The sequence below is a fragment of the Cebus imitator genome, unplaced genomic scaffold (assembly GCF_001604975.1).
Source record: "Cebus imitator isolate Cc_AM_T3 unplaced genomic scaffold, Cebus_imitator-1.0 Scaffold449, whole genome shotgun sequence".
NCBI classification, from domain to species: domain Eukaryota; kingdom Metazoa; phylum Chordata; class Mammalia; order Primates; family Cebidae; genus Cebus; species Cebus imitator.
In genome coordinates, this window is record NW_016107764.1 from 208907 (window position 1) to 234662 (window position 25756).

Consider the following 25756-nt stretch of genomic DNA (forward strand, 5'->3'; position numbering starts at 1 on the left):
CAAGTAGACACCCGGTTTAGCACTTAAATGTGGGCATTGTACCAGCTGTACTCCCAACTTGCTGGGCAATCTTCAGGACTTGCTGACCTTGTCTGCGTCTCACCAGTAAAACGGGGAGAACACTAGCTCTCCCAGCATGGGCTGTGTGAGGACTGAATGAGCTGATGAGCCCAGATTTGAACCCAGGTCTTCCAGGTTCTGTCCTCCAAGCCATCTCCACCCCTGCCCTTAGGAAGGACCAGCCCTGGACACCATCAACTCGCCCACCTGTCCAGGATTTGCATGCACCTGTTCTGTGCCAGATGCTGGGCACTGGGGACAAGCCAGAGGAGGTCTGGCCCATGACCTGTGTTGTCTCTGATTGGGGAATTTTCTGGCAGAGTCGAGACTGCAGTGGGGCTGAGCCACTGGACGGCCAGCAGAGGCTGAGCTCTCAGAGGCGGCGGCAGCTGATGGGGACCATGCAATGGGAAGGAGGGAGCCCCTGGGATAGTCTGGGGTGCACTTCCAGGCAGAAGGCACAGCAGGCGCAAAGGCCCTTAGGTGGGAAGGAAGCTTTGGGCTGGAAGAATAGCTTGCAGGCGCTCTCAGAGAGGCTGGCAACCAGGTGGCCAGGAGGGAGCCCAGTCAGGTGCTCTTGGGACAGTTCAGGGTCTCTGGCCTTCGCCAGTAAGATGGTGCCTGGAGACTTTGTAGAGGAAGGTGGCTCTCATTCCCATCTTCCCAGGGTCTCTCTGGCTGCTGAGGGTGGACAGGTGGAAGGGCATCTTTAGGGGAAGTGGAGGCAGGACTTGAGCAGTTGAACATCCACCTGGGCCAAGAGTCCAGGGACTGGCATGGAACAGGGCTGGGTGAGTGAGGCCCCCTGGGAGACCCCAGCTTGCCTCTGTTTCCCCTTTTCCGGGGCCTCCTACATGAACCAGTGCCGGGTTTTCCAGTAATTGGAGTCACAAGCCTCACTAGGACGGGGTGACCCAGAAGAGGACGTCCTCAAGGTCCCCAAGGGAGGCCCCCTGAGAGCTCCCCAGGGGCAGGCTGGAGGCTGAGATGCCGCCCTCACCGGGCGGGCCTCACAGCCTGCGGGCAGGGGGTGGGGCGCCTCCTGCCCTTCTGAGCACCACGTGTCTGGTGGGCGCCCCACCCGCCCTGATGACACGGGGGTCGGGGGTCCCGAAGCCGGTCTGACCCCAAGTACCCGGGCCGGGTGGCCTTTGTCTTGTGGTCCCGGCCCATCCCCTCAGCCAGCCCCCATCGACTGAGGGGGAGACTGCGGACTCCAGAAGTTTGTGAACTCCCCGGCCTCGGCCGCATCCCGCCCTCTTCCTCCTCATTGGGGCTTCAGAACTGCCCCTCCGACGCCCGCCCGTCCCAGGCCGACCCGGCCTAGGCGCCCGCCAGGCACAGGAGCCAAGGTCAGCCCCAGCGGCCGCCTCCTCTCGGTCCGCGGCGGTCCCGGGGGCGGCGGGCGCGCGGCCGCGGCGTGGGGTGCGCTCCCATTGGGCCGTGCCCCCACGTGACCCGGCGCGCGCCCCGAGCCGGCGGAGCCGCGGCCGCGCCTGTGCGCCAGGGCGCGCGCGTCCCGAGCCCTCCGCCCGTCGTGCCGGCGCCGCCCGGACCGCCAGGTCAGTCTCCTCCGCGCCCGCTCGGGGCGGGGGCGCGCGGCGCTTTGTGCAGGCGCGTGGGGGGCCGTCCGCGCGCGAGCCCGCTGCCAGCTCCGGGCACGGCTTCGGGGCGCGCAGGTGGGAGGGCTGCCGCCTTCCCCCTGCCCGCGCGTCCCGGGACCCTGCGCCTGGCGGCCGCTCCGCGGACAACCAACGTGGGCCTGGAGGCGGCCACGTGCCGGGCCCGAGCCCCGGGAGGCCGCCCTTTCCCCAGGCGAGCCACAGGACACCCCTGGCTGGAAGGGGTGACCCGCTCCCGTTTCTGGGGGCGCGGAAGACCTCCCGCTCCGAGTTCATCCTGCCCAGGGTCCCGCCCAGGATCTGGCTCTGCCCCTGTTCACGCACGGCTCAGTTTCCTCAGCTGCACGGTTTGGGGGGCTAGAACCCCCACAGCCTTCCCTGCCTCCCGGGTGGGTCGTGGATGTCCGTGGAGTCAGGGGGAAGCGGAGCGTCAGGTCTCAGGCTGGGTGGAGGCTGGCTCAGATCATACCAGTGTTGGGACTCGGGCGGCGCCTCAGCCCTCCAAGCAGCCCCGGGTAGAATCAGGTCAGCAGCCGCTATCCACGTGCCGCAGGAGTTAAACGGGTGACTCCTGACACGCCCCTGGGATCTCCTGGGCAGTTGGTGGCCGCAGGGGTGGGTGGTGGGGTGCTTAGCTCCAAGTGGGCAGAGCAGTTTTGCCCTGGCCTGTTGCTTCCTGGAGGGAAAGCCCTGACAGCCCCTTAGTGAGGGGGCTTCCCTGACCCTCTCTGATAGCGGCTTTAAGAGCAGTGTGGATCCAGGCCAGCTGCTCACAGTGTGCCCAGGCACTGCCAGCCAAGGCAGAAAGGCACATGCTGCACCTCCTCTCTCTGCCTGCGGGCTCTGGGGTGTGCCCCGCACGTGATGGTGGGTGCTGGGCATCCTTGTAGTCTGCTCTGACTGCTGGAGCAGTGTCTGCGGCTCCAGACCAGATGGAGGTCACTGAACACAGGGTTCCTGTGGCTTTGCACAAACAGCAGCCCCTGGCAGTCCTGTGCAGAGCCATGCTTCACAGAGCTCCTGAAATCCTCCCAGGAAGTTTGCTAACCCCATATCTCAGATGAGGAGACTGAGGCCCAGAGAGGAGAAGTCTGTGCAGCCCCTAACCCGCAGGGCTAAGCAGAGCCTTGGCATTCCCATCTGCAAAGGGGCGGCTGGTTGGCCACGCTGGAGGCTGGGGGGCCCGAGCCTGTCGCCTGAATGGAATTAGGCAATTGGAGGTCTCCCCATCCTCACCCCAGCTCCCTTCACTGTTGTTGTAAGGAGAAGCTGCCCTGTGTAGGAACTCCTGGGCTGTTTCCAAATACCCCCACTAGGGATCTGGCCACCCCTCAACACCCCCAACGTGTTTGCCAAGCACTTACTCTGTGCCAGGCCCAGCGCTGGACCTGGAGAGTGGGCGTGGCTGGCTGGTGGAGCAGGCAGGTCACTGACAGGCCCCCACAGGCAGCTGGCGAGATGGGAGAAGATGCAGGCGGGGTGACACGCGCCCTCCAGGCGGTTTCCTCCCTGGCCTGCTCCTCTCTGTTTTTGCCCTCCTCCCGGAAGCCTGCCCTGACCACTGGAGTAAGGCTGGGGGCCTCAACTGTTCCCTCTCTGTCTTCAGTGCCAGCCCAGGACGAGGGTGGCTGGCTAATGCAGTCGGGCGCTGGACTTGAGAGGCCGGAGGAAGGCTGGGCGGGTGGCCTTCTCTCAGACGGGAAGGCAGTTTGGATGGTGAGAGGTCTTGGAGTCCTCTTGGGTGGCTGGGCTCAAAAGTGACAGGAGGGCACACCTGAGAAATGCCAAACCAAATCCTGATTTGGAGCGTTGGTCAGTTTCTGTGGTGGACCTCCTTCCAAGCCATACAGACATGGCTTTACTGCCCAGGACTTGGGAACAGGTGCACACAGCCAGCCTGAGAGGGGCATAAGCTGGCATGAGCTCTCCCGCTCACCGCCAGGGTGGGCAGTGTCCGCTGGCGCCCAGTGCCTGTGCACGTGACCTCCTTGGGGACTTACGTCCAGATGGCAGTGGTACAGCTTAGGGAGGCCCTTCCTTGGTTGGCAGGTCCTAGTGAGTTAAGTGGAAAGGGTACCAGGCTGGTGTCCAGGTGGCATTTGGCCAGAGGGACTGAGCTGGGAGCTCCTGGGTCTGGGGCTGGCAGAGAGCAGTGATTTTTCCCCCCAAGACCTTGGGCTTGCCTTGTTCCATGGAGGTCCCAAACCTGAGCAAAGGCTGTAAGCAGATGTCCACCTCTCCGACGACCACAGGGCACTTTGTCACCTCTGCCTTGGCCACCCCTTGCTGGCAGCTCCTCCCTCTGGTCCCTGGCACCTCCTCTGCCCGCAGTGGCGTTTCCTAGCAAGTGCGGTAGGCGAGGCTGAGCTGCGGCAGGAGGAGGCCTGGCTTCCCGGTTGCTTGCTGGATACTTGGCTTCTTCCGTTTCCGCATCTGTGAAATGGGAGCAATGACGGGTCTTCCTGGCAGGACAGGTGTGACACTCAGTCACGTGGGTGAACACCCATGAGGTAAAAAAGGCTTCCCATCCCTCCTGCTGACCTGGACCTGCCCGCAGGACCCCTAGGCAGGGACCTGGGTGGGGTCCAAGGGCCGATGAGACCCTTCCTCTCCACACGGTTCGGGGTTGGGTGGGAGTGGCCGAGGGCTGCAGGTGGGGGCACTGCACTTCACACAGGGACGTGGTCAGTGTGGCGTCGCTGCCGCCTGACTTTGGTTCCCTGTGAGTGGGGTGAGTGCGATTGCGGGGTGGCCCGGGGGCAAGGTGCCTGCCCAAAACCTGCCCCACGCCCGCCAATTGGGTAGGTTGGCCTCCTGGGGCTGGTGGGGTGGGGCCTCTGGGGGTGGGATGGGAGCAGGGATGGGCGCTTCCTTCCACCCAGGAGCCCGAGCAGAGGGCGGAGGGTCCTGGCGGCCACCTACTTGGCTGCCTCAGTGGCAGCCTCATGGTTTGGAAGTGGAACTGAGTCAGGGATGACCACATGGCTCAGGGCTCAGCTGGGGTCCTGAGAGTGGGCCCTCAGGTTTACCTTCCTCCTGGAGAGGAACTGGGGGCCCTAGGGACTGTCGCCCAATGCATCCCCACTTCTACTTAGGTGCATGCGCCACCCCGCCCTCCTGCAGCCCCCATTCATCTGCCCCCATGCCCCCCACCTCCTCTCCTGGCATCCTCCCCAGATGTAGGGGTGCCCCTATGCCCCCGGCTCCCCTCCTGGGATCTTCCCCAGATGTAGGGGTGCCCCTGTGCCCCCGGCTCCTCTCCTGGGGTCTTCCCCAGATGTAGGGGTGCCCCCATGCCCCTGGCTCCTCTCCTGGCATCTTCCCTGGATGTAGGGATGCCCCTGGGCCTCCTGGCACCTCCCTGATATCTTCTCCAGGTGTAGGGGTGCCCCTGGGCCTCCTGGCGCCTCCCTGGCATCTTCTCCAGGTGTAGGGGTGTCCCCATGTCCCCCACCTCCTCTCCTGGCATCTTCCCTGGATGTAGGGGTGCCCCCGTTCCCCTGGCTCCTCTCCTGGCATCCTCCCTGGATGTAGGGGTGCCCCTGGGCCTCCTGGCGCCTCCCTGGCATCTTCTCCAGGTGTAGGGGTGTCCCCCTGTCCCCCAGCTCCTCTCCTGGCATCTTCCCTGGATGCAGGGGTGCCTCCATGTCAGGGTCCATGCTTCTGCAAGGAATGGAAATGCAGTGTAGTTATTGCTGTTGCCCCCAAGGGCCATCCTGGCAGGGGACAGATGGGGCTGCCTCCCCTCTCCAACCCTGGCCTGGCCCCCGCTCCCCGGCCCCCCGAACCCTGCCACTGGCTCAGAGGAAGCAGGCCTAACCCAATGTGTAGCCCCCATCCCCCCATGACTGTAACCCCGTGCCATGTGAAGGTGGGGTTTCCTGGCAGTGCGTGGTGGTCGAGGTACAGCCAGGACCGGCCCCGTTATCTGGGCTGCGGTGCCATCGGTCAGGACCGAGTTTGACTCATACGTAACACTTGATGCTAGAGGACTGAGACCACTGGGGTAAGTGTTCATAATCCGTCCTGCCCTAGAGCCAGAGAAGGACCCTAGGGGAGAAGCGACATGCCAGGATCACTGCTGGGAGGAGGGCAGGAACTTGAACACTAGCTGTGCCTCTTTTTTGGGGAAAGGTCAGTTAATGGGCAGGGGAGGGTTCTTGTCATTTGGGTAGCAGTGCCAGTGAGGTGAGTAGCTCAGGTCGTCAGGTGGTGTGGATTCTGGCGCCGGGGGGGTCATCAGGTGGCGTGGATTCTGGCCCCGGGAGGGTCGTCAGGTGGCGTGGATTCTGGCCCCGGGAGGGTCGTCAGGTGGCGTGGATTCTGGCCCTGGGCAGCCAGTCCAGCATTCCTCTCTTACTGAGCCGGCTAGCCCTGGAACATCTACTGTGTGTCTGCTCTGGCCCACTGGAAACAGGATGGCACCGAGTGGGGCAGCTGTGCCACAGGCCCACGTGGGACAAAGGGCGCCTGCTGAGGAGTGGGCCTGGAAGAGATAAGGTGGGGATGGGGGGGGTTACAGGATGGGAAGAAGGTGGCCTCAGGAAGGGCTAGCTTGGCGGTGCCAGCTTGGCCATGTCACCTTCTGAGCCTCAGTGTACCCTTCTCTCACGTGGGACGAGACCATGCCGACGGGCTGCGTGGGCGGGTCCTGAACCTGCTGAGCCGCTGGGGTTCCAGGCACAGTTGACGAAGGATCAGGGAACGCAGCAGGCTGGGCTGTGCTCTCTGGGACATGCCCTTGAGCCAGGCGCTCCTGTGGGAGGGTGGCCGAGCTGGCTGGGGACCTGGAGCGCAGCCTGTCCTGCCTTGCTGTTTTCCCAGCCAGGGAGGGTGCCAGGCTGGAAGGCCCTGGAAGGCTTGGGGGGAAGAACGCAGGTTGATTTGTGTTGAAGGTGGCTCCAGCTGCCTCCTGAGGGCCAGAGCGACACGTGGAGCAGGAGAGAGTGCTGTGTTATACGCTGGGAAGCCGGGGCTTGGGGAAGGTTGTTGCCAGGGTGTGCAGGGCTGAGCCAACCCCATCCTGGTGGGTCCCTGTGACAGTAGGACAGACCGCCTGCCCCTTGTGCAGTGAGAGGCTGAGGCTTTGTCAGTTCGTGAGGTCATACAGGCTCCAGACAGTGGGGGCTCTTGGAAGGAGGTCCCAGTGACCTGCATGGAGCCCCCTGGGTGGGCTGGGGTGTCTTCCTGTAAGGCCTGTCCCGGGTTGGGGTTGCGGTTGGGTGGGAGAGGGTGGGGGTCCTGCTGGGAAGTGCCCCTCTATGCCCAGCTCCTACCACGAATGCAGAACAAGGACTGCCGTGCCGCCTGGCTGCTGGGCAGACGCTCCCCGCTGGCCTCAGCTGGGAGTCCAGTGAGCCAGGAGGTGAAGGTGGGGCACACGTCCCCCGCAAACCCTCACGAGGCAGGTGGTAGGGTGAGATGTTACACATGAGGACCCTGCCTCCTGGCCCGAGTGCCTCAGTGGCTGTGGAGCCTGGTTCTGTCCCCTTCGGCACCAGCATTCTCATCTGTAAAAGGCAGTGATCTTTCTGGACAGCATCAGTGAGACTCTGTTATCCTTGCTCATCAGCTCTGAGGGAGTTTAACAAAATGTTGTGCGGACATTGGACCTGAGTTGGGCATCGCCCTCCTGCTGCCCCTGGTTCTGAGGCCTTGGTGCAGGGTCTGCAGGCTGCTGCTGTTACGATGCATGAGCCTGGCTGTGTGTGGCTGTCCCTGACGGGCCGAGACCTGGATGGTCAGTGCAGGCGGAGCAGGGAGGGAGGTGTCTGCCTGAGGCCTGCCTGGAGGTGCCCAGGCGGGAGCCTTGGCCCTGGAAGATGTGGTCAGTGTCCATTGGCACTGGGATGGCCTAGAAGAGGGCCCCTGTGCCCTCTGCCCCGGGGCCTGGCGTAGCCAGTGCTCAGGGTTTATTTGATGCGTGAGTGGTAGAGTGGGCCAGTGGGACCCAAGTCTCCTGCTAGGTGACCCTCGGGGGTGGGCATAACCCGTGGGGTCTCTGCTCTGCACTTGCAGATAAGAGACTGGACCTGATGAATGGCTATAAGTTGGGGAAGCATCCCCTGATTGCTTGGTTCTGTTTGAGGCACACTCCAATTCCTGGAGCTTCCAACACCCCTGCAGGAGCCACTGGTACTTATGTGGGCAGATGGGAGTCTGGGAACCCCCCACACTGCAGCATGTTAGGGTTCAAGTCCCTGACTCCCATCCCAGGGCATGGAGTGGCAGAAGCCAGGGAATGTTCTAGAGTGAGGTGGTGAGGTGGAGCAGGGCCTGCGGGGATCAGGTTTCCCTGGGGTGGGGTCCTGGAAATGGGGCATCAGGGAGAAGGCTCTAACCCTGGGCGTTGGAGGGTCTTGGGTCCGTGGCTGAGGGCGGATGTGCTAGAACTGGACCCTGGAAGCTGAGGACCCTAGGATGAGGGTGCTCAGGGCCTGGCTGAGGAGACTCCTGCCTTGGTCTCCCCAGTGTCCGGGCCTGGGCTGCCCAGGGCACGCTTCAGTTGATGATGTCATTGTCCAGGAGGCTCTTCTCTTGGACCTCAGTTTCCCCTTCTGGAGGATGGGCTGGACCCGCTCTCTAGCTCCACCACCCCCCTCCCTCCGGGGAGCTGCAGGAGCCTGTTCCCACGGCCTCATCCTCACCCTCCACGGAGACCTCAAAGCCAGGCCTAGCCCAGCTAGAGGAGGTGACGGGTGGCCCTGCCCTATCCCTGTCCCCATCTCGGTCCCCTTCCCACGGGACTGGCGCTCCTGTGACTCAGGCTTCCTGGAAGAGGCTCCGGAGGGCTCGGAGGATTCCCTGCCTCCCCACCCGGGGTTTCTTCCCCACGGCCTGTCTCCCGTCCCCATCGCCACCACTGCTGTGGCACACAGTATGCTGTACCCGCTCACCCATTCTGCCCCCTGAGAGGGTGCCTCTTCCTCCTGGCACCCCCACTCTGGCATCTTTTGCTGGTGCCTGGAACGCTGGCCCCCTCCTCTCTGGCTCGCCTGGACCTGGGGCCCCTGCCAAGGCAAACATCTCCTTTAATCTCTCCGTCCTGGGTCAGCCTCGGAGGCCCTTCCTCCCGGGCTTTGCTTCCCTCTGGCCGGCTGCCCAGAGGCCCATCTGCTGGGAATTGCCGTATGGAGCTCAGGGGGTCCCTGGGGGTGCCCGGGGCTCCCAGCTGCCCCTCCCTCGGTGGCCTCCCTGTCCCCTCTGCATGGCCCTAGGGATCTACAAGGCCTGGCCCTGGCTCTGCCAGCTCTCTGTGCTCCTGCCCTTTCTGGGCCTCAGTTTTTGTAGCTGGAGAATAGGGAGCTTGGGGGAGAACCCGGAGCCTGCAGCAGATGGGTGGGGATTAGGACAGAGGTCTGGCAGCTGAGCCCCCACCACCTGAGCCAGGCTGCTTGCTTCTGAGCTGGTGACTGCCATGGATGGACTGGGTTGTGGTGGCACGCACTTCCTCTCTTCCAGGCCTTCGACCTGGGGGAGGGCCGTCCATGGTGCCTCAGTTTCCCTACCTGCCAGGTTGTGTTCTTGGGGCAGGCAGGGACCTGCCATGGCAGCACCGCTAGGACCCACAAGGAGCTCCCATGGGGGAGAGGCAACATTTGAACCACGCTTCAAACACGTACTTGTTTTCCCTTTCTTGAGACAGTGTCTCGCTCTGTCCACGCTGGAGTGCAGTGGCCCGAGCTCAGCTCACTGCAACCTCTGCCTCCCAGGCACGAGCATTTCTCCTGACTCAGCCTCTGGAGTAGCTGGGACCACAGGCGTGTGCCGCCATGCCTGGCTATTTTTTGTAGAGGTGGCATTTCACCATGTTGGCCGGGCTGGTCGCCTTGCCTTGGGCTTCCCCAGTGCCGGGATTACAGCATGAGCCAGGGTCCGGCGCAAACACGTAGATAGCGTTTTAGTCACACGCTTGGTAACGTTCGTCATACAAATTCTAACAGCTGGGAAGTACACAGCTGCCGCAGCTCCAGGCTCTGCCTCACTTCACAGGAACGGGGCCGGCCTCGTGTGCTGTTCTGCCCTCTCACTTGGAATTTCCCTTGGTGGTGACTGGTCCTTTCCCAGTGGCACCCTTGGACCCTGGTCTCTGGGTCTGGCAGGATGTTCGTTTATTAACTAGCCATCCTCCCACCCCCATGAGGCCGTGGACAGCTGGGATGCGTGTCTCGGCACTGGTGTGAGTGTTTCTCTGCACACTGGCAGAGCCCTGGGTCAGATGGGAGGGTGGTTGGTGCCCGGCTGTGTGCCCTGCCACCCTCTTCGTCCCTATTCTGGCTGCTGTGTAGCTCCTGCCGCTCCTGGGGGGCTGCCCAGGTCCACACTGGCCCCGTGGGGATGGCAGTAGGCAGAGAGGGGCAGTCCTGACCCTTGAGAGATCCCCCAGTGAGTAGGATTTGTAGGAGATGACAGTCACCTTCCTGGAGCATGTGTCCCCAAGACTTTGAGGTCTTGTTGGGGCAGGATGAGGATCCCCTTGCCAGGTAGTCAGGGCGGACTTTTGGGAGGAGGTGGCATCACCATATGGAGGCAGTCGTGGATGAGGCTCCAGGAAGGGGCAAGCTGGGTGAGGATGGGCTCCTCCTGGGGACCCAGGACCTGATGAAACGGCGTCACTCTCAATGGCACCGTTGAGAGCCTCTTCTGGGCTGGCAGCAGGAGCTCACCGAGGGCACATCTTTAAACCTCAGGGTCCCCTGGTGGCAGCTGCCATGGTCCCCCTGTTTCCCAGGGCAGAAAGCTGGTATCTGCAGCTGGCAGCCTGCTAGGTAGCACAGTTGGGGAGTGGCAGTGCTGGGATGGAACAGATGAGCTGGCACCTGCACATCTGCATGTCCTGTTGTGATGGGGGCCTCCAGCCAGCTCATCTGCCCCTTTGCAGATGAGGCCAGAGAGATGGAAGGGAGGAGGGGAGGGCACTGGGTTTGATGGGCTTGGGGCCCCGCGGCTGGCCCTGGGGTAACTTGCCTCCCTGTGCCTCAGTATCCCCCTCTGTAAACAGGGTATGACATCCCTTTCTAGCCATGTGGGAGGCTCTGAGAGGGCAGCGGGTCCATCTCAGCAGATGTTCTGCTGATGGATGCTGCTGGCCAGCCCCTGCTCCCACCCTCCCTTCCCTTGGTGGCCTCCCCAGGCTGGGCTGTTCCCACGGCTGCCCAGCCACAGGAAGCCATCTGGAGGCCTTGTTTACCCCTCCTCCTGGCCTCCCTGGCAGGAAGTCACCGGAAGGGCTGTCCCGAGGGGCCCTGGGCCTGTGAGGACAGCCAGCGGCTCAGAGGTCTGTGCCGTGGAGTCCCAGGATAGCATATGGGGGCAGGGAGCTCAGAGAACAGCAGGTGGAGCGGAGCTCCGGGGCGCTGGGACACGTGGGCCGGAGTGTGGACCGAACCATTCACCAAGCGTGACCATCTGTCCATCCACACAGTCACCTACCCCTCCCCCACCGTGGACCCCAGCAGGGCCCAGGCCCCCAAAGCTCACAGCCTGGGGCATGGACGAGGCCACTCAGCTTCAGCCCAGGGTGGCCTGTGTGATGTCAGGGGCCGTTCTTCCAGCTCCTGGGATCCCACTCCCCCACTGACATCATATAGGCCACCGTTGGTGGGGCTGAAGGAAGAGACCTGGGGCAGCAGCTGAGGGAGTTGGGAGGGGTGCTGGCAGAGGGTGCAGCCTCTGGGAACTTTGGAGGCCACCCTTGGTGGCGGGTCTGAGGCTGCAAGGTATAGGTGGGGCAGGTGAAGGGAGAGGTGGACTGGTGCAGCTGATAGGGACTGGCGTGGCCAGCGGGGGCCAAGGGCGTGGATGGCACCAGTCAGGGTGCTTGTGGTGCTGTAGAAGCCCCTCTCCACCACCTCCCGCAGCCCTCTGTGCCCTTCTCAGGCCCCTAGATCATCCTGTAGGTCTGGGCCTTCCTGGAGTGGGTGTGGGCCTGGATTTCCACCCCACGGGATGGTGCAGCTGCCCTGGCATTTGTGGCAGCCCCAGTGCCCACTGACAGGCCTGAGTGTTGCTGGCTGGGCCCAGGGCCTTTCCCACGGACACTGCCAGCGGGGCCTGCCTGGCCCTAGGGGGAACTTTGACCCTCGTGGGGCCTCGCGCCTGTCCCAGCCTCCTGCCTTCAGGAGTCCCCGACCCCTGCCTTCAGGAGTCCCTGCCCACATGGGGAGGCTGGGGAATGGCCCCTCCACCTCTGGCTACCCCCTTCCCCTCCCCCATACCTCCTGCTCCCCTCCCTCCTGACTTTCCCCCATCCTTTCCCCTCCCACTTCCCCTTCCTCATGCCTTTTGAAGGCGCCTACTCATGATCTTCACGGGTGAAGCCTCCCTGAGAGAGTGTTGGGGTTTCAGGCTTTGTCCCCAGCCCCCTCTGAGGAGGAAGTGAGCGTGAGAACCGGGGCTTTGGCGGATCCAGGTGCCTGTGGGCGGCCGGGAGGTTTGTTCTTCAGGGGCCTGGCCAGCGGGGCCTGTCCAGAGCAGGAATAGATGTCTCCGGAGGGTCCCTGGCTGCTCCCAGGCACCTCCTGTATGCACCAGACCCGCCGTTGTCTGGTCCAGCCTCCCAGCAGCCCTGGGGTGTGGGTGCCGCTGCTTTGGAGGCAGTGGCCGGACTTAGGGTTAGCCACCTCCCTGGGTCAGGCAGGCAGAGCCCCGTCAGCTTCTCCTTCATCCTGACTTGTTACAGAGGAAGTAAGTCAAGAGCGCACGCAGCCAGCACGCAGCCCAGAAGAAAGCCTGCAGTGGCCTCTCGTATGGCCAAGGAGGCCGGGCACCGTGTGTGCGGTGGCCCTGCTCTCCCCAGCATTGCCGATGCTGCTGAGATGGGTATACCTGGAGTGTAGCCATGATATTCAGTAGGCGCCCAGTAAGTGTGTTGTGGGATGTTGGGGAAGCTGTGGTCTGAGAGTGCTGAGCCTGGGGAAGACGGCCTTGCTGGGCCCGGGCTGGCCACAGGGCACCCCAGACTTTTCTCCTGGGCACAGTGTGCAGTAAGCCTCACGCAACATCATGCGTAGTTTCTTGGAAGCTGCGACTTTAAGCCTGTTTTAAGTGCAATTTGGTTTAATGAAACTAGTGTTACCATAGGTTGATAGGTATGAGTTAAGTTCCTACCAGGTATTTCTGGTCACAGCAACGTCACCAAGCTTTCAATGAGGATCCCAAACACTTCTAATATTAAACACTGAGGTAAATGTGAGCCACACATACATGTAAGAAAGGTGAATTACACAGGAGAACTGCTTCCCCTGCCTTCGGTGGGTCAGTGAGTGGTGGCGGAGCACATCTGACTCACAAACGTGGTTGGGGCACCTTCCGCCACCATGCACTTCAAAATCAAACCATCACAAACGCCACAGCGTATTGTCATGCATTCGTCTATGTCTATTAGACGAGTTTTTATTTTGCAATAATTTTTATTTATTCATTCATTTTCCCACCCAGTGGAAATTCCAGTTCATGGTCACGAGTGGCTGAGCCTATCTCAGCAGCTCCAGGCACAAGGTGGGACCTGACCCGGCTCAGGACTTCGTCCATTGCAGGGCACACCCATATGTACAACCACACCCACTCAGGACCCCGTCCCGTGGCAGGACACTCTCACATGCACAGCCACGCCCACTCAGGACCCCATCCCGTGGCAGGACACTCTCACATGCACAGCCACGCCCACTCAGGACCCCGTTCCATTGCAGGGCACACCCACATGCACAACTACATCCATTCAGGACCTGGTCCTCTCTCACGTGCATAGCCACGCCCACTCAGGACCCCATCCCCTCTCACATGCACAGCCACACCCACTCAGGACCTGGTCCCCTCTCACGTGCCCAGCCACACCCACTCAGGACCTGGTCCCCTCTCACATGCACAGCCATGCCCACTCAGGACCCCGTTCCATTGCAGGGCACACCCACATGCACAACTACACCCACTCAGGACTCGGTCCCCTCTCACATGCACAACCACGCCCACTCAGGACCCCGTCCCCTCTCACATGCACAGCCACACCCACTCAGGACCGGGTCCCCTCTCACGTGCACAGCCACACCCACTCAGGACCTGGTCCCCTCTCACATGCACAGCCGTGCCCACTCAGGACCCGGTCCCCTCTCATGTGCACAGCCACGCCCACTCAGGACCCCGTCCTGTGGCAGGACACTCACATGCACAGCCACGCCCACTCAGCCGGCTTGTCAATACACCTGTTCACCTGATGTGCACAGCTTTGGGGTGTGGGGGAGCCAGAGGACGGGGAGAAGACCCACGAAGACCTGGAGGGCACGTGCACATGCCGCACAATGGCCCTGAATGGGAATCGATTTTTTTGTCTCATCAGCATTTTCATGAAACCATGTTGAAAGCAACAGTGTTATTTGAGGTGCTGTTGTACTTGACGGGCGGTGCAGGACAAGGTGGACCCTCTTCGGAGCCTCTGTGCTTCTCCCCTTTTCCAGGGGTTGGGGCAGAAACTGGGTCAAGGATAGGAGATTCTCATGGGGTTAGAGGGTTTCTTGGGGCAGAGCCCCCCAGCAGCTGAGGGCCTCTCTCCCCTGTCCTGTTGCAGAGGTGGTTGGGGTCCTGGGGTCTCTGGCCCCCATAAGTCTGGCTCCTGGTTGCTCTGCCAAGTTTGCTGTCATGTTAGGAACTGAGCCTTTCCCACCGTGAGCTCCCTTGGACCGACAGTATAGCCATGGTATTCAGTAGGTGCCCAGTAAGTACGGGCTGGTGAGTGGGTCTCCAGGGAGGTGGGACTTGGATGGACAGAGTGGACAGACCCTCTGGAGGTGGTACTGAGTCAGCAGGGGCTTGGGGGCAGAGCATCTCTGTAGAGGCAAGGACCCCCTGAGGGCCTCCAGGAGGAGGCAGCTGTGGGACGGGCATGGAAGCAGGAGCAGCAGCTCTGAGTCGGCTTGTCCCAGCCCTAAGCTCCCTCCCACACCTCCTGTCAACACTGGGGGAGGGGGGGGACACAGCCTTTACATGTAAAGGGCATGGAACAGCGCCTGGCACTCAGGAGGCACCACCAACTGGCAGCACTTACTGGGTACCAACTGTCTACGTTGCCAGGAGTGTTCAAGAAGTAATTTAAACTGCCAGAAAAAGGCCGGGCGCGATGGCTCAAGCCTGTAATCCCAGCACTTTGGGAGGCCGAGGCGGGTGGATCACGAGGTCAAGAGATCAAGACCATCCTGGTCAACACGGTGAAACCCCGTCTCTACTAAAACTACAAAAAATTAGCTGGGCATGGTGGCACGTGCCTGTAATCCCAGCTACTCAGGAGGCTGAGGCAGGAGAATTGCCTGAACCCAGGAGGCGGAGGTTGCGGTGAGCCAAGATCACGCCATTGCACTCCAGCCTGGGTAACAAGAGCGAAACTCCGTCCCAAAAAAAAAAAAATAAACTGCCAGAAATCCTCATCCCCCAGCGTTAACTGACACCTGCTTTGGGCCTGACCCTGTGCTGATCCTGGGGACCCCGCATGGATTACAGTAATCAGCACTCCCTGTCTGCTGCCCACAGTCCATGACAGGGACAGACAAGTTGCCCCCAGGGCTGCAGGGGCCCCCTGGTGAGGGAGCAGCGAGGACGTGGGGACCCTGGTCCCTTGGGCCCTGCGCACCTGGCTCCTGGTCCTGTGGGTCCCATGCAGAAGTGGCCCCAGTTCTTTCTGGGTGCTTGGCCATATCCTGTCTTCCTTGGCGGATCCCCAGGCAATTTTGGCTAGACACCCAGCAGACGCTTCTTCCTCCAGGGGTCCCAGTCTCCAGGTGCCTTTGGTGGGAGCCTGTTTTCCACAAAGCCACCCAAGCAGGGACTTTGGGCCCACTCACAGGTGCCCTGGTGACTGTGCTGCTGGGCGTGCTTGGGTGGGAAGGAATGGCTGCTGGCAGGCCCTCCTTCCTCTGTCCTCAGCATCCCCATCTGTCTCTAGGGGCGTTTGACTGCCTTCCTCCTGCTCACAGGACAGTTGAATGCATTCACACCTCCACTGGGCCAGCGCCTGCTGTGTGCGGTGCTCACTGAGAACCAGGCAGCCAAGGGTGGGGCTGTGGCCGGGCTCTCATCCTGTGCGGGGTGAGGCTGACAAGCTTTGCCAGAAGGGGGACAGATGACCCCTGCTGTGGGTGGGGGATGGAGGACAGGTCTCGGTGGCTAGCAGGGGGAACAGGAGGACGTTGAACCTGAGATCCCAGTGATAGGAAGGGGGCCAGCACCGGTGCGTGGGGACAGAGTGGTTTCCTGGCCGCCAGCACAGCCAGGACAAGAGCTCGAAGGCAGGACTGTGCTTGGCAAGTTGCAGGAAGAGCTGGGAGGCAGGTGAGGCTGCGGCAGGTGAGGAGGGGGGAGTGGCAGGAGGGCAGAGGGCAGAGGGCAGTGAACAGGTCGAATGGGGCCTTTAGGGCCATAGGATTTCAGGCTTTCCTTCTGAGTGATGTGGGTGCCATTGGAGGCTTTGAGCAGAGGGGCTATGATCTGACTTAGGTTGGGGGCAGGGGTGAGGATACTCAGGATGCCAGGTGGGTATCCCAGATTCTTGGTGACCCTCGGTGGCTCCACTGGGCGGTGACTTTAGACTTCTGGGCTTGGGTGTCCCCATTGTGCTTGTCAGCTGCCCATGGCTGCTATTCTGCCCCGTCTGCGGATTCTGGGACTTTTCACTTCCTCACCTTGCACTCGATTCTGTGACATGCCTGGACTGGGGACTGTGGGGACCTCTGCATGCCCTGAAGTACTTCTGAGAAGCTGGGGAGCCCTGCCTTCCTCTCTCCCCTGCCCTCCAGAGCCCACCCTTCCCAGGGAGCAGTTCCTGAGGTGTCCCCCTGGGAAGCCCCGCCCTCCTCCCTCCACGGCCTGCCCTCCTGCCTCTGGCCCTTGCCCAAGCTGCGCCCCCACGTGGATGCCTCCTCCTTCTGCTTTGCCCTGTTGGATTGATTAGGCCAACTCTGCGGATGTCCATGTCCACCGTTTGTGATCAAACAGGGCCCAGACTCATCGACATCCTGCGTGAACTGCAGAGTTTTGGTAGAGGTGCCAGTGGATTCTGTGTGGCAGAGAAGATGGTGAGTGGTGGGGGCCGCACTGTCTGCAGTCAGGGACAGGCTGCCTCTTCCCCATCTTAATCCATCGTGCGGTCTCTTGAGGGCTGTGGGCACTTAGCCCTGAGTCCTCCTTTGAGCCGGCTTTGCCTCCTGCCGTTCCCACTGAGTGAATTAAATAAGTCTTTGCCCTGTGCTCCTTGTCTGCCCGAGGTCATGCAGGTTATGCATTTAGCTTCCAAAAACATGTTCATCTATCTTTTCTGCCCTCTAAGGCCCGTCTCTGATGCCACTTTCTTCTTCTGTGTTCTCTCCAGGGGAGTGGGTTGGGCCCTTGGGGGGTACCATTTGCCCTCTCTGCCAGGGACCCTGGAGGGCCCTTCCCCAAGTTCCCTGGCCACTGGGACCTCCATCCCACCCTGACCTGCCCAGCGTCCTCCCTCGGCAGCCTGGCACAGCCCAGAAAGGTGCTGGAAGGTGTGGGACTGGATTCTGCCTGCTTGCCCTGTGTCCCCCGCCTCCACCTGCCAGCCTGGACTCCCCACCCGCAGTCCCTCTCCTGTTTCCTGTGTTCCTTCACACACGTGGGCACGCTGTCGGGACTCCCACAGGGTTCATCTGGTAGGACCTCAGCCTCCTGTACTCGACAGGTCTTGGCAGGACAGGAGTTGTGGGTGATGGTTAAGGTGTAGCCCTCCCCCAACCTTGCAATGCCCCGCACAGCCCCTGGCTCAGTCCCTGAGAATAAAATTAAGACAGACCTGGAAACGACCCAAATGTCCATCAGCTGAGGAATGGATAAATAAAACATGGCAGGCACATACGGTAAACAAGCTTGCCCAGCCCTCAGCTGCATGCAGCCCGACACAAATTTGTAAACTATTTTTTGAGATGGAGTGTTACTCTGTCGCCCAGACTGGAGTACAGTGGTACGGTCTTGGCTCACTGCAACCTCCGCCTCCCGGATTCAAGTGATTCTCTTGCCTCAGCCTCCCGAGTAGCTGGGATCACAGGTGCCCACCACCATGCCCGGCTAATTTTTGTATTTTTATTAGAGATGGGGTTTTGCCATGTTGCCTGGTTCCCAAAGTGCTGGGATTACAGGTGTGAGTCACCGCACCTGGCCAAATTCGTAAACTTAACTATTTTTTTTTTTTTTGAGATGGAGTTTCGCCCTTGTTACCCAGGCTGGAGTGCAATGGCGCAATCTCGGCTCACCGCAACCCCCGCCTCCTGGGTTCAGGCAATTCTCCTGCCTCAGCCTCCTGAGCAGCTGGGATTACAGGCACGCGCCACCATGCCCAGCTAATGTTTTGTATTTTCAGTAGAGACGGGGTTTCACCATGTTGACCAGGATGGTCTCGATCTCTTGACCTCGTGATCCACCCGCCTTGGTCTCCCAAAGTGCTGGGATTACAGGCGTGAGCCACCGCGCCCGGCTGTAAACTTTCTTAAAACATGAGGGTTTTTTTTTTTTTTTTTTTATTTGTCTGTCGTCAGCTATCATTAGTGTATTTTATTTGTGGTGCAAGACATTCTTTTTCCAGTGTGGCCCAGGGAAGTCAGAAGATCGCACATCCTTGCAGTAGAATGTGGGCGGCCAACAGGAGGAGCAGGCATGGACCCAGGCCGCACCGTGGCTGAGCCTTTAGATCACCAGGAGAAGAAAAAGGAGCCAGGCGCAGAGGGCCACATGGTGTGTGAGGGCATTCATAGACAATGTCCCCCACAGGCAAGTCCTCAGAGACAGAAAGCAGACTTGTGGTCGCCAGGGGCTGGGGGAGGAGGGATGGAGTGACTGCTGAGTGAGGGGCGGGGGGAGGTGATGGGGGTGTTCTGGACTTAGTGGTGATGAGCACACAGCACTGTGAGTATATTAAAACATTGAAGGGGACACTTGAAGATGGTTCCAATGGCCGGGCATGGTGGCTCACACCTATCATCCCAGCACCTTGGGAGGCCGAGGTGGGTGGATCTCCTGAGGTCAAGGGTTTGGGACCAGCTTGGCCAACATAGCGAAACGTTGTTTCTACTAAAAATATAAAAAAGCGCCGGGTGTGGTGGTGGGCATCTGTAATCCCAGCTACGCGGGAGGCTGAGTCAGGAGAATTGCTTGAACCTGTGAGGTGGAGGTTCAGTGAGCCGAGGTTGTGCCATAGCACTCCAGCCTGGGTAACAGAGTGAGATTAGAAAAAAAAAAAAGGCTAAAATAGTGGATTCATGTTTTATGAATTTTATCTAAAAAAACCCCCCAAAATTAGACAGCACTTCCGCCTACACAGGCTCTGTCCTGAGCAGCTGTCAGAAGTTTGTAAAATAGGGTGAAGGTGCCCTTGCCATGCCCCTGGGTTCCCGTGCTGTTGGGACGTCACCAGCTGCTGGGGAAAAGGGAGGCTGGCACCCGCCCAGGGCTCAGGGCAGGGTGGGAGCGTGGTGGGCGCTAGAGACCAGAATGAGAAGGCCCCTCCCCGGCCGTCACAGAGCGCCTTGCTCCTGGGAAGGGAGTGAAGACGTGGGCAAGGTTGTGAAGTGTCCACCTGCCGTGTAGCCTCACCATGCCCTGATGTGGTTAACCTGCTTTCTTCACTCATCGGGGTGGTCTGCCGGGGCATTTGATTCTGGAGGGTGGTGTTCCAGTCTGCATGGTTCCCTGAGGATCCCTGGCCTCAACATGAAGGCAATGTGGCCTGAGGGCCTCCCAGTCCCTGAGGTGCTGAGTCGCCTGCCCGTGTCCTCCGTGCCCTGCTGTGGGAGGCCTGGGAGCTGCAGCATCCGACAGGCCCGTGTGAATGGTCTGGCTGCAGCACTGCCAGACAGGGCCAGCTCCTGGCCAGGGCTGTCTCTTAGCCCTGGAGCTGGCAGGGTAGGGACCAGCTCCTCTGAGCTCCTTCCACCCCCAGATCCACCCCTCAGGTCCAGGGCTGTTTGGTGGCAGCTCCTGGTGGGGCAGGGGATGGGAGGGATGTGAGCTTCCATCCCTGGACCTGGTGCCTAGTCTACCTGCAGGCCTGGTGATTGTGGCCTGGACTCCTGCCCACCCCTGCTGGGCACTGCGGTGATGCCCAGAGCCCCTGAGGGGCTGTGCCAGGAGGGCATAAGATGGCACAGGGCTCCGAGTAGCCCCTCAGCTGGCAGGATGTGTTCTGAGCTGAGGGCCTTTAGAAAGTGCCTATAGGTTTCTGCCCCTCCCTGGGGTACGGGCTCCCCACCTGCCTGGAGTCTTCAGATGCCTGGGAGAGCAGGTCTCCCTTGGGTCTGCTGGTTGTGATGGTCCCCGTCCTCTCCTGGGAGCTGGGCAGGTGCTCCCAGGGGGCAGTGCAGGCCGCTCAGCATGCCCACCTCCCAGGATGCACCATGTGACCCAGGCCTCCTCCTGGCTGGGCTGGCGAGGAGCGGTGACTGGTTGCCCAGTGGTGCTTGCTAACAAGAGCCCCTCCCTGGGGCAGTGCCTGCCCCCTGCCCACCTGGGCTAGGCATCCAGTCTAGCCTTGGCTGTTGCCATGGCAGCCAGTGTCTGCAGATGGGAGCTAAACTTGCTACCCTCCAGCCACTGTCACCAGGGCTGTGACAAACGTGGAGACATACGGGCTGGGTCGGGGAGGTGACCAGGCCTGCGTCTGCCCAGCCCCTGCTGCTGATGGACACCGAGGTCACCGCCCACGTGGCCTGCCTGCCTTCCCTTCATTCCACGGCCTGGGCTGTCTGAGGTTCCATGTCATGGTTGAGGCCCCAGGACCACAGAGCTGCCCACAGCCACATGATGGGCAGGAGTCGGGAGGTCCTGGCCGCTAGGCTCCCAGCCAGACTGGGGGAATGGGGCTGGCCCAATCCGGTGTTACCAAGGTAGAGTTCTTTGAGGTATCATTGTTGCTAGTGCTGGTTTCAAAAACATTCCAGAAATGTCCTGCTGGCCACCCGCCTGGCTCCGAGATCCCTACATCTGTGGAGGAACAGGGCTTTAAGAAGCCCTGCGGGAAGAAGCCCCATTCACCCAGGTTCCCCTGAGGGTCAGGGTCCTGAGGCGCCTGCTGGGAACTGTCCTCCAGGTGGTAGCCCTCCCAGGGCACTCAGTGTCTTCTCAGAGCCCCTTCGGGTACCTGGCACAGTGCCAGTGTTCCGGGGACTCAGGCGAGGCCTCTTGGAAAGGGGAATGTCCCTCCGATCCCAGGAGAACACCAAGGGCAGGTCCATGAAGGGCAGCCTTCCAGTGACCCATCTTAGAGATGAATAAACTGAGGCACAGCAAGGGCAAGGGATGTGCCCATCACACAGCTCACAATGGAGCCAGGGGGGGAATCAGGTCACACCCCCAAGCTGGCAGCCCTCTGTGAGGACAGTGGCCATGGGCTGAGCAATGGCCTGGCCTCCAGGATGGGAAGGAGGTGTCCCCTCCCTTGTGCCCCAGGGAACCCACCAACCATGGCTTTGAGCTGAGGCTCTACCTGGGGGTCACCGGCGGAGTCTTGACTCTCAGTGTCAGGTTCCCCATTTGTCAGATGGGGAAGACCAAGACCCAGGGTACCCAGGGTGGATGGAGCCTGGCCAGTGCTGGCAGCTTTGGCGCTGTGGGCCGGCGAGGCGTGGGGTGCCTCTGTGTGCCAGGGGTTGACTCGCTTGTGCTCAGTGGCCTCCCTGCCACAGACCACTCTCCTGCGTGCTGGGGTCACAGCAGCTCAAGTCAGTGGCCGAGCCCCGCTTTTTGTGCCCCTCTTGATTGTTTCAGGGACCAGGTTTGGTTCTTTGTCTACACAGGTGCCCAGCACAGGGCTTGGCATGTGATGGTGGCCTGTGAAAGCCAGTGGTGTGTATGAAACTCATCCACTCAGCACTGCATCTGCTTTTTGGGAGGGAGACGGCTCAGAGAGGAAAGGCCATCAGCACTGGCCCCCCCCCCCCAGCAGGATCTAGGCACTGTGGGGAGCCTGTGGGACCCCCCAGCCCCCCACCCTGTGTCCTTGGGGTAGCCCCATCCCGCTGGGCCTTGCTGGCACCGTGTGCACTGGCTCTGGGGGTGCCAGGCTGTGTCTCACCATTGGGCTGGCCCAGAAATAGCTGTGACCTTCCGCAGCCAGCTTGGCAGCGCCCGGGGCCGAGAGACCTACGTGCACGCAGGCTGAGTCCCCTCACCGTGCGGAGCTGGCTATTTTGGACGTGGCCTCCTGAGGCCAGGTCAGAGCTCTTTCCCGTGGCTCCAGAGGCCCCTCTGACGTGCGTCCACCAGGGCCTTGGCCAGTGGCCCTGGCCAGCTCCATGATCTCAAGCCCCCTTCCTGCCCCCCTGACCTCACAGGCCCTGGGTGGCATAGAGGAGGGGATTCTGGGGACTGAAGTGCATGGTGACTGTCCCTGCTGGGGCGCTAACGTGGAGTGTAGGGCTTGGCTGCTTTAAGAAGAAAGTGCAGAGAAAATGCCTGCCTTGGGTGGGCCCTGAATCCCCTCTCAGCCCCTCAGACCTCTCACCGACTGCACAGTCTGAGCCTCAGTTTACTCATCCATAAAGTGGGGTGATAGTTGCCTTCCAGGACTGCTCTAGGCTGGATGTGGGCGTGGCCTGTGCCACGCAAGGCCACTACACAGGGGGGGCTCTTGGGCCTTCTCTGCCTTCCGTGGGACTGGGCACTGGGCTCAGGGAGGGGATGTTGGGGTGTGGGGTGGTGTGCTGAGCAGCGGCTGAGCAAGGGTTCTTCCTGTTCTGTGACACAATAGGGGTGTACATGCCTGCTGCCCTGCCCACGGCTTCTGCGTGTAGTGGAAGTGGCCCCAAGGTCCAGCCACCCTCAGGGACCACAAGCCTCCTGGACACCCTGCTGACAGGGGCCCACTGTGGAGGAATAGGCCGGCCCAGCTCCCCACCTCCCAAGTGAGCACAGGTGGCTGGGTGGGCAGGGGGACTGGCTCCCTTGCTAGAGGGCAGAACGCCCCTTGCCGTGAAGGCGCTGGGTGGAGTGGGACCCTGCTTCTGGATTTGGAGTCGGGCATACAAGGAGCAGCGGGAGTGGCGGTGCTGCCTGCCTGCCTAGTGCTGGCCGCATGCTCATGGCCCTCAGGGCCCTGTCCCTGGGATGGTCCAGGGGACCCTGGAGGAGCCATGGCATCTTCTCCGTGGAGAGGGCTCATGGGCCCAAGGCCTGGCTCTCTCCAGACAGGCACATGGTACTCAGCCGAGCTCTGGAATCTTTCTGCAGAGCGGGCTTAGCTTGAGCCTTCCCACAGCTAGTGTGCCCACTGTCCACCCCTGCCCTCTCAGCCTCTGGGACAACTCCGTGGGCACTACCAGGTACAGTTCCTGTGTCTTCTCACCTTGTGATGCACTCATAATTCCCACGTTGTGCTGGTGACTAATGAGGTGTGCGAAGCTCGGGAGAGGGGCCCCGAGGCATGCAGCACACACGGGAGGGTTTTGGAGTTCCCAGGGGGCATCTGGGGTGGGGCTCAGCCAGGCCCAGTGGGCTCAGTGCTGGCCTCATGCCCTTTCCCCACTGCAGCTGCTTTGGGGCCTCTGGATGACGCTGGTGGGTGAGGACCTTCTGAGACAGCCTCCTCCTGCCTGCAGGAGGGACCATCAGGCCACGTAGACCTGTGGAGTGCTTGGGGGTCAGTTCCCACCCTGGGGTCAGCTGTATCTGCAGAGGGTCCACTGGTGTGTGGCACAGGAGGGTTATGGGCTGTGCCTGGTGTGCCAGAGAGGCCCTGAGCTCTCCTGGGGGCCAGATCAGGGGCCTCTTGTGGGGCTGCTGGAGTCTCCGAATTCTTGGCAGGGCTCAGGCGCTCGGGTGGGGAGAGGCTCCCTCTCAGAGGCCATGAGCACCGAATAGAACTCCATGCCCTCTGGGACACCATGCCCACTGCTGGGTACTGGCCTGTAGGGGCTTTGGAGGTGTGGGTGGCATGGCACCAGGAATCAGCAGGGCTAAATGGGGCCCAGGAGGAAGGCAGCAGGACGGTGGGCATAAAGGCCTGCCGCCCGGGGCCAGAGCAGGCTTCCATGCCGGCTTCCTCCTGTCTAGAATCCCGTAGCCGCAGGATGCCCGACCCAGCGCCCCGTACTCCAGAGTGACTGGCTCTTGACAGAAGCTACTGCTGGCAGATGTGTTATAACCAAGTTCTGCGCGGGAGGCTGGGGGCAGGGAGGGGTAGGGCCGACAGAACACGGCTCCCATCTTTCGTGTGCATGTGAGTGGGGCACCTGGTCTGGGTGTGGCCTGGGAACCTGCATTTAACAAAGGCCATGGCTTTGGAAACACCCAGGAGTCCAGCTGCGTCTGTTCCAGGATGGGTCAGGGTTGGAGCAGGGAGGGCAGTGGCTGGTCCACAGCAGGTGTGGCTGTGGGAGAGGCCTCCTGTGCCATCCTCCTTCCAGCCTGGGCAGAGGCCTTCCAGGCAAGATGAAAGATGGAGCATGGATGGGAGGACATGGGGGACTCCGGGCTCATGGTGTCCCTGGAGGCTCCGGTGGGTGTTGTAGGGCTGGGCTGCTGCAGGGCAGGGGTTCCCATCTTCCTGGCACGGGCGTCTCATCTGGTCGTCTGTGTCACGTGTGTGCGCACGAGCACATATGTTGGTATATGCAGGTCATGTGTGCTTGCCAGAGGTCCCCACTGGGTGGCTTCCACACCGGGTTCTCAGTCACACCGGAGGGGCACGAGCACTGGTCTGGGAGTGCTATCTGAGCTACGACTTGGCCTGCGTGCAGAGCTGTCCTGTCCACTTGCTGGACATTAGGCCACTTGTGAACAACTACCCCCAAGGTTTGTATCCTCCCATGGGGAGGTCAAAAGGGGCCAGGGGGCCCAGCCTGGTGGGTGACTCCAGGTACACCTGGCCTCTGGGACTGTAGTGGCAGAAGGTGGCTGGGGCAGGGGAGGTTCACTCACGGGGAGGCTGGAAGAGGTGGCCTGGTAGGGAGAGAGATGGGTAGCCAGACAGAGGGTGAGTGGGAGCAGAAGCCTGGCGGCAGGTGTGTGAGTCCCTTCACCTGGCAGAGGTCTTGAGGAGCAGGAGAGGTGGATGGGCAGGCGGCTGAGGAGAGCTTGGGAAGAGCCTTGGGCTGGGGGTTGGTGACTTGTGGGCAGCCCCAGACTGGCACAGGTGGATGGGGTGCCTGGGCAGGAAGTGGTGAGTTATGGGGCAGCTGGCCCGGTGGCTGGGGGTAGCAGCGATAAGCGTGGACTTCTTAGTGGGGACTGGGCTGGCCTGAGAGATACCCCCTCATCCTTTCCAGGGTGAGGGGTGAGGCCTCCACCCCTCCTGATAGCACCGGGGTTGGGGCAGCATCCTGATGGGGGAGGGGCAAGTGACCCTGGCCCTGGACTGCGGGAACAGCCCCTCCTCCACTGGTGGAGTTCCCACTTCCTGCGGAAGGAACTGTGTTAGAGCTTGTGTGTATGGGGTGGGGGGCCTGGGTGGGGTCCACTAAATCGCCTCCCCTGTCTCCCTGCACTTCCTCCTGGAGGAAATGGGGCCAGCAGGATGAAGCGAGGGCCTGCTGAGCCCGGGGCTGCCACTTGGGAGGGAGAGGACCTGGGGCTGTGCAGTCGGAGCAGGCAGCAGGGGCCCAGGCCCTTCCGTGTGGGCAGGTGGGAGTGGTGGGGGTCAGTGAGGCTCCGCTAGCGCAGCAAGGAATGGGCCCTGGGCCCCTCTTCCCAGCCTGCAGCAGGCAGTGAGCGGACAGGCCAAAGCCCTGGGCAGCGCCGAGTTTGTCACTTAGCCCAGGGGCAGGGTCTGGGTCTCTGTGCATTGCCACCGCACCTCCAGCTCCCGCCCCTCCCGCCGGCTCCTGCTATTACAGGGCCCTGGGGACAGCCCTCCCCCACTTCTCCCCTACTTGGGCCCCACAGCCCAGGCCAGAGTGGGAGGGGCCCTCCTGCCCTCTGCCCTGAACCAGGGTGCCCGATGCGGCCCTGGGACCCTGCGGCTCCGGTCCCGACTCCAGGCCCCAGCCGGAGCCTTCCAGGATCCTTGGGGGGACTGCTTAGCCCCACGCCCCCGCCTCCCGCTGGATTCTGGGTGGGACCTTTTGACGTACACGGAGGGCAGGGGG

The 25756-nt window shown here is 61.6% G+C and overlaps 1 protein-coding gene across 2 annotated transcripts in view; it reads left to right on the forward strand.

Moving 5' to 3' along the window:
* Positions 1–1520: 1520 nt before the first annotated feature.
* Positions 1521–25756, forward strand: part of PTP4A3 (protein tyrosine phosphatase 4A3) — a 45667-nt gene continuing 21431 nt past the window's right edge. The window contains exon 1 of one of the 2 annotated variants that reach the window (XM_017511455.1): positions 1521–1622. The gene's annotated coding sequence lies outside the window, so the exon portion shown is untranslated. Of the gene's footprint in view, positions 1623–25589; positions 25723–25756 lie in introns of those variants that run through there. The other variant, XM_037732443.1, reaches the window with a different exon arrangement.